We start from the raw sequence: 9,327 nt of genomic DNA on the forward strand, positions 1-9,327 counted from the left end.
ACCAATTTGTAATGGTCTACCCCTATTTTTAAACCAATTTCTTTTGCACCTTTTCAACTATGCTTCTTGACAAACAGTTTACTTGAATGCTCTACTGCTAATTTTTAGTTTGTCTTTCTTGATTTTGTGAATGCCAATGTTTGTTTGCTTATACTTTTGAGACAATATTTTGGCAAACAACATGCATGCACTGAAAGGGTTTCAATTTGGAATTGATATTGATAGTGCAGATATCACTTTATAATAATCAAGATTTGCATTCACTGAATTGATTTTAATCAACTAAAGAGCAATATTCATGACTTACAAGTAATAAAAAAACTTACAAGGATGAGGCATATTCATGACTTACAAGTAATAAAAAAACTTACAAGGATGAGGCATATTCATAACTTTTGCAGTCCCACCTTGGATATCAACACTAGAAGCAACTCATATTGTTCGTGTACAGACAAGACAATATGGGAGTTCATTATACCCAGCAACTTGTGATGTTGTTGTTCGTGTTGGCTCTATTGGACCCTGCAATTAAGATTCAATATACATTATTAAATAAGATTAACTGTGCAACATAATAAAATATTGAAAATTGTGTATCTTGTTGAGCTTCACTTGGTTTCGAGAATAGTTTAATATTTTCTACTTAACAGGGCCAACCACATGAAGGTGGAAGCTCATTTGGCCACTTCCCCCCTAACATCACTCTAAATTCCCTGTTAACATCTTATAACATTCATTCTTTCTTTCTTTCTACCATTAATAAAATATAGCATTCATTCATTAATATCACATAACGTTCATTAACACATAACATTGATTAACAATAATTAACACACAACATTCATCAATATTAATTAACACATATCATCCATAACCATTAATTAGCACATACTTACATTCCCTAACACATAAAAATCAGTCATTATCAAATAAGTTAGATTACAATAATTTCCTTTTTTGTTTTTTCTTTGAAGCTATGAAAAGACTAAGTGGAACATCGGTTTCTTCATCATTTCCCCCCTTTGTAGATATTCTGCCAACTGCTCATGATCTCGATGTATGCCTACTCCAATACTGAGGACGAGGACACTAAAGCAAAGGGGGGTCCTCTGCAATAACAAAGAAATGGGTTAAATTCAAAAAAAAAAAAAATTATTGTTACAAGTATTTCATTAATTTAGAGAACATAATTGTTGCGCTCTTTACTTGATGGGGCCACATCATTTTGTGTAGCCTCAACCTCAACATGCTGAACACCCTCTAGATCATCTGGAGTTGAAATACTAAAGGTTACATTAATGTTGAACACCAATTACAATTATATTTGTTTAAAGGAATAACAGTGGTCCTCTTTACCTGAGTGGGGAACATCACGTTCCTGATGTTGTGTACCCAAATCATGCTCCACTTGGCCACCACCGACTACATGCTCTAAAATATTAACAAAAAAGGTTACATTAATTACTACTCTAATTACAAATTAAGATGTTTAATTGTATTAATAGCTAAATAAATAAATTTGAATAGCAAATGAATACCTCCACTACTGGGATGCACATTCGGACCTTCATGTGCAGGTGGTGTTTCACGATTAGTAGGCTGCATTCCAATGTCATGCACATTTTTATCATTGCTTGCTTATTTAAAATAAATATAGTCACTTTATGTTGGAACTCAACATCAATTAGATTATTGGTAAAGTATTCAATTTGAAACAATTTCCATTTACCATATTTACCTGTGTGACGGATGCACTCAAATGTTGCGTATGCCCTCTCAATTCTCGTAGCCGATCAGCCATGGTTGAATAGCCTTGCTGGTAGGCAATTCTCTTGTCATCTTCTATGGGTGCTCTATTGAATTCAGAGCCCTGCATTTTTGCTTGGTACCATGAAATTTGCTTGCATTGTTTGATAAAAGAAAAAAATGTTTGCAATTTTTTACTATTTTGATGCAATATTTCGTTTACATGAGATACTTACAATTCGTGCAACAAGTTTCATGTAACCACCAGAGCCGAGTTTGTGTTGCTCGTGCTTTTCTTGTTTTTTCTTGGTTGCCTTTGACGTGTCACTCAGTCTATAAAAAGTTTGAAATATGTTAGATTATATAAATATAAAGAGTAATTAATTAGTACATAATTACATTCTTAATAGTATCACATACCTTCTTCTGGCGTCTAGTGGTGTATTTCTTTTTTTCCTTTCAATTCTCTCCTTGGCATCCAGAGTCAGGTCCTTCCACTCGCTCCCTCAAATCATGGGGGGATGCTTGTACTTTAGGGTCCTCTCTAAATGGGTCCTGTATTGGTCCCTCGTATACTCTAGATATGTGCCAGCTTTTTCAAGGAGCTTGGTTTTGTCAAAGGTGGCATTTCCAAACCACTCAACCATTTGGTTTGTCAATTCATCTCTTAACCTTTTTCCTTGGTCATTCCACCTTTTAAAGCAAAAACAAACCTATTAGATTCAGAAATTAACGGAAGCTACATTTATTACACTTCAAGAAATGGATCAAAGGAAAACTATTCTAGCAATGATATGAAATCAAAATAGTGGATTAGGGTTAGTTCACATATGATGTACCACCTTTTACGTATGGTGGGCCCAAATATTTGCAATGCAATGTCACTAAGATGTTTATAGAAAATATCATTGCCTGCAAAAAATTCATGGGATCATTAGTCCAAAATGAGTGATCATAAAGTAAATTACAATTAGAGTATATATAATAATAATTTTAAAGTACCTGGAACCTTTTGTATCTTTAAGGGAATCATTTCTTTGTTGCTCACCATCAATGTGGCCTGCAACGTTCCCGTACTAGCAATACAAGAAGATCTAGGAAATGATGGTATGTTATCAGCAGTAGTCACCTCTGGCACATCCTCATGTGCATCTCCTCCTACAAAAAATGAAACCACTATGAAATGGCATTAGAATTCAAGAAAGAACGCTTGAAGGGAAATAAACATATGACAGAAGATAGAGCAAAAGAGGGATCTACCAACAGTGGGCGAGCCAATATGAAGTGCAGTAGAGGATGTTTGCATGCTACTGTTGCTGACATTGCAGTCGGCAATACAGGTGAGGGTAACCTCTGATGAGGCGGCGGCGGCATTTGCACAGGAACATTGACAACACCTAAAGAATAATACATTAAATATATGAAAAGTGCAAGAATTGTAAACAAGGATGAACCTTTATTTTGAAAATTGACAGTATCAAGCATGATGTGTTTTGTGTACTCAAAGTGATAAGCCAAGCAAGCGATAATACAAGAAAATCATCATCACTTGAAGATCCTGCAACACCCTGATCATGGGAACAACTTTCATGAGGGCAGATAAATTGTTGTAAAAACAATACATACATGTATTAGATAATGACATAAAAGAGAATAAAATATAAACCATTATTGAACTTTTGTTATAATTAAAGCTTTCATTACTACTTACTTGCAAGTTTTCTATTGTTGGAAATAATAATTCCACCCTCTCTCATATCTCATTAGTAATAGGATGCACATCTGCCAAAACAACAATCTCTTTTCTAATTTTTCTAAGAGGCATTTTAAAGAATTTCATAAGGTGTGTGAAATCTTCAGGGTCATCATCGCTTAACCCTAATGATTCCACATCCATAGAAAGGTTCTTAGGAACTACAACTCCCTTTCCCTTTCCTTGAACATCTGTCTGTGTCAAGAATATCATTAACAATTAGAAAATTAGTATAAATCACTAAAAAAAAGAACATAATAATGTAACAATTTTCTTCTATCCAATTTGTACAATTACAATGAGGTTTACCTACTCGATAGAAGTGTCGCAAGCTACATCCCTGTCTACGATATTTGATGGATCCATGTCGCCCTGTGACAAAGAAAAAATATAAAAAATGTTAGCGAAATTAAACCAATAGACTTGTAAAAAAAGTTCATAATAAAATGGTATATTGGATTCATTAATTGGAGGCTGGTTAATTTAAATGGTATATAGTACATACCACCCCCATGATATTAACTTTGTTTGTATCTATACAATTCAAACTGTAATCGATTATAAGCTCTTCGTCTGCACTTATTGATTTTATCGCACATACAAATACATGATTTCCCTCGCGCGCCTCAAATATGCAATTGGGTTGTTTATTAGTTGACCCAGGTTGCATACTATTTATAAAACCTGCAATATTCCCTGTTGCTTTTGGCCGACCATCAATGTATATAGCCACTCATTTACTTTGATCATTATCTTTCTGTTGTATATAATTTGCTAACAGTGCATACCTACACATACTTTTTTTATATTTAACAATCTACATCCAATTATTATAATTGTAACAAACTCCAATAAACTCCAGCAATTCAGCAACTCTATTGTAACAGACCTTTATGTCATCCATGGAAAATAAGCCTAGACCATGTAACGACGAAGGTGCTATGCGATATATCCTATCGTTAACACAAAAATTGATGTTTATTGGAGAAAGTTCCTTGGGCACCCAATGTTTTTGTAGATGTTTGTACCTCAGTGGCACCTCAATGTCGCCTTTGGTCTCATCATCATAAGAACATGACCCCCCTTGAGCAAGAAAAAATTCAATGCGTTTATTGAATTTTCTTCTAATCTTTTGACCTCTTCTTGATCTCCCTATTGTAGACCTACTACATGTGTCACTTTCATTTTCTATTCCTGCATTTTCCTCACTCGACGAAGATAGATCTGACAAATACCTATTTGGGGGTACCAGCACTCCATGAAATGAGAGAGTTAATTGGTAATGAGAGAGAAATTTTGCAAATGAGGGTAATGTTGATGAAGAAGTCAGCCCTAAAGTTGATTTTGGGATTAAAATTGGAATAAGTCCAACTGGGGCCTCAAGTGTTGATAAGTGTATTAGATTTGTTGCTAATGTCGAGGTTTGAAAAAATGAGGAAGTTTGTTTTCCAAGTAATTTTAAAAAAATAAATTGTTTCTATAGGGTGTATTGACTAGTTATATCTATCCATCCATGAGACTGTGCAAGATCCTTGTCAAAGGGGTTCAGGGTCCTATACAATGTAATTCAATATCTTATGTTAGATAAAAATTACATAGTACACAACATGAACAACATGAACTTTGTAGACAAAAAGAGTATTAAATAATAAAAATATTTTGTCATCAAAATCATTGTAAATTTTTTAATTCCTTACCTTTACTTTATGTAGACTACACAGGATCCTCAACTAAATGGTTGACGATGTCTGTAGTCAATGACTTGTTCCCACCAAGGGTGACAACATCACACAGGGACTATACTTGAAATCAACACCATCAATTGAGCATCATAAGCATTACTATATTTGTAAGTTTATAAACAATAAATACATATGTATCATAAGAATCATAAGCATCAGATGATGTGTCATCATATATGTAATTGAACATCATAATTAGCATCACATATGTGTCATCATAAACATGTAATTCATCACATATGTATCATAAATCATCATCCATCACATAAGTAATAAACAATCCACATTCTATAAATAAACACAAAGTTCAAAAAATGTCACATGCATCATCATAAACATGTGATCCATCACATATGTATTTTAAATCAACATCCATCACATAGCTAATAAACAATCCAATTTCCATAAATAAACATAGTTTAAAAAATGTCACATAAATAGTCACTCTCCCTATCTCCATCTCCATATTAAAAGGTGCATCATGAATTAATTATGTAATGGCATTAGAAATCAAAACATAATGAATTAATTATGTAAAAAAAATTCTATCAAGAAGTCAATATTAAATAGATAATATACTAATTGCATACCTCATACATTTCATTCTTCATCATCATGAACATCAAGGTCATCATCGCCAACATCATCATCATCATCATCATCATCATCATCATCATCATCATCATCATCATCATCATCGTCATCGTCATCGTCATCGTCATCGTCATCATCATCATCATCATCATCATCGTCATCGTCATTGTCATCGTCATCGTCATCATCATCATCATCATCATCATCATCATCATCATCATCATCATCATCATATCATCATCATATCATCATTGTCGTCGTCGTCTTCGCCATCATCACCACCACCATCACCATCACCATCACCATCACCATCACCATCACCATCACCATCACCATCACCATCACCATCACCATCATCATCACCGTCATCATCATCATCATCGTCATCATCATCATCATCATCATCATCATCATCATCATCATCATCATCATCATCATCATCATCATCATCATCATCATCATTGTTGTCGTCGTCTTCGCCATCATCACCACCACCATCACCATCACCATCACCATCACCATCACCATCACCATCACCATCACCATCACCATCATCATCATCATCATCATCATCTTCTTCTTCTTCTTCTTCTTCTTCTTCTTCTTCTTCTTCTTCTTCTTCTTCTTCATCATCATCATCATTGAGAAATTGTCGATCGTGATCATCATCCACTTCATCTTCTACTTCTTCAGTATCTTCTTCTTCGATATCTTCTTCTTCCATCACATTATACTTTATCGGCCTTCCTCTTGGATCATGTCTAACAACAAATGACCAACCCGGTTTATGTGGAACCTCTGAGTAAAATACTTGCTCACATTGGCTTGGAAGAACATAGGGCTCATCCCCAACTAGTTCAAATGACCTTGTATTTAGCATTATAAAACCATTATCATGTTCAATAACAATTCTATCAGGATCATTTTTTTTCAATCGTAGCAGGTTTATGCTAGGCATGCCCCTGTCATGCATCCCAAAGCGTCGGACGTCAAGAGTCATACCATATCGATGCGATCTCTTAATTGCCCTGAGTCCAAAAAAAATTTAAAATTTGATGGATTGTTTCTTCAAATCCAGGACACATATGGTCAATCCGTTTGATCCCATGGGGTCACACGAGGCTCCTCTACAATGGCCTATCTCGGTTTTTTGATGACTCGGAGCTATTTTCAATTATTAGCATTTTTTTGCCTGCTCCAAAAACTGTCAGTTGCATGCAATGAAAAGTTGCAAGATTGGCTAGAATTGATTCGGTTCATTGTGTGCAAGATTCTACTCTGAACCATAGAATCAATCAAGTGAGCCTTCAAGATCGACTCTAACTCATATTGTGTCAAGTATTACCTTGTGGTCAGATTCACGAACTTTCCATAAAATCTTGTTATGAGGTCTACCATGATACTTCATCAAATGAATATTTGTTGCAACAACAAGGTTAGAGAAATGAAGAATATGTCTATTTGTTTCAAAGTCCTCAAACAACCAAACATCACAATTCTTGATAGGGTATCTCCGAAGCCATGTTCCTATCACGACAACAGACCCTATTGGGTACTCAATACCCTCTCCATTAATGATTGTGGTTGTCAATTTTCTTTTAGGCTCAACACAACGACACAAATAGTAATCTGTTCCTTCTTCATTGTTCTCTTCTGCAACAACAACATACACATGACCTACATTTTATAAAGTGTTAATTAATACCAAAAATAAAGTATGATGTACAATAAAGTGAACCAACATGTGGTGTGTACATGATTAATCTTAATATAAAAAGGTTTTTCCATTTCAAAAAATCTTTGAGAAATTCTTATTTGAGGAAACTTTTGAAGGAATCTGTAGTACCCCTACCGTAATCGATCTCTAACCTGGGTTTAATCGTGATTAGTTATCTTGATATAATGATTACAGTTAGATGTTGATTTTACGCATAGCTATTGATGTGGTTTTTCTCACTAGTTGTATGCAGATTTTCAGTGTTCCTATTTCGTGATATTAGTATCGGACTAATGCTCTCATTAAGTTATTATATATGTATGCATGTATGATCTTTGGTTGCAGGAAATTTCAAGTACAACGCCGCATGAGTGCGAGGTTCGTCGTCACCTGGTTTTGCAGGTTTGAGTGTACCTTTTTAATCCCTAGAGTCAGATTAGGTGGTCGTAAGACCCTAGTCAGCCTTGGTCGTAAGACCCTAGTCAGCGTTGGTCGTGCTCAAGTGAGCATCGTCAGTTGTCGTCGGTAATCCCTTGTTGGTATGGGTTTGCGAGTCGTCTGTTTGGTTGACCTTCTCGGTTTGCGTGCCTGGTGTGTTTGGTTAATTGATGAATTAGTCCTTAGTAATTATCTTGATTAAATATGTATTTGTGCATTAGAGATTTAAGGATTAAATTAATCAAGTTTTCGTCATGCGATTTTCATTGATATGAATTGCCTATTTTAAATTGGAAGTAAATTAGATTTAATGACTGATATTGAATATTTAATGCATTTATATATGCTGTCGAAAAAAGAAAGCTTTATATTTTATCGCAATAGAGTTAATTGCATTCTGTGGATTATTAGATCGGAAAGGTTAGATCGTATTATTTGAGGAAATCGATTTTCGATTTGAATAGCAAGTTAATTTGTGGTTATTTTTAGAAAAGGATTAAATTTTGTGAATTATTGGTAAATAAGAGTTTTAATTCCAAAAATGGAATTTTTGGGTCAACTTTTCCATATAACCCAATTTGGGGAAATATTGGAGGAGGGACAAATTTGGAGAAGTTTTGGTTGGAAAAGAAAATTGGAGATGAAAATTGGAGGTTTTGGCAGCTGAGATTGGGATTCTTCAGCCGATCTTGCCAGGAACGCGAGATCAGGTAGGAACCAACTCTCATTTTTAGTTTTTGTTTAAAATGAAAATGGGGATTTTATCTTGGTTTTAGATTTTCCATCGAATGCCATGTTTATGAATTGATTTGGTAGATTAACCAGCTTGGCTGGAAGTGTTCTTGAGGTGTTGTTTATCCCTCTTTGCTTTTGGGCATTTGAAACCCTTGGCTGTTTGTTAAGGATGAGAAAATCCATCAAGAAAATATGTTTTCTAACGCAGTTCATTTAATTCGAATTTTTAATGAATCGAAATTTCCATCAAACTTCTTGCTGGGCGTCTGTGTTATTTTCGGACTGTGTGTGTGTTTAAAAAAAATATATATATAAAATGTATTGTGAGGCGGACTGGGCGTTGTTGTTTTTTGTTTAAAAAAAATGTTGGGTTGGGGTTGGAGGGCGGGGAGCGGAGCTCCACCCGCTCCTCCTCCCCTCCCCTCTCCCCCGCTCCTCCCCTTTCTCCTCCCCCGTCCCCGTGCCTTATGCTCGCAGACTGTGTGTAGTCCGCAGCGCCTGCGGCTCACGGCGGTGGCCGCAGGGGCCGCGGTGGCCGTAGGGCGCCGCGGCACCTGCGGGCACCACTGTGGGCGCCGCCTGCGCAAGCTCACCCTGTGGTG

Source organism: Cryptomeria japonica, chromosome 8 (assembly GCF_030272615.1).
Source record: "Cryptomeria japonica chromosome 8, Sugi_1.0, whole genome shotgun sequence".
Lineage (NCBI taxonomy): Eukaryota > Viridiplantae > Streptophyta > Pinopsida > Cupressales > Cupressaceae > Cryptomeria > Cryptomeria japonica.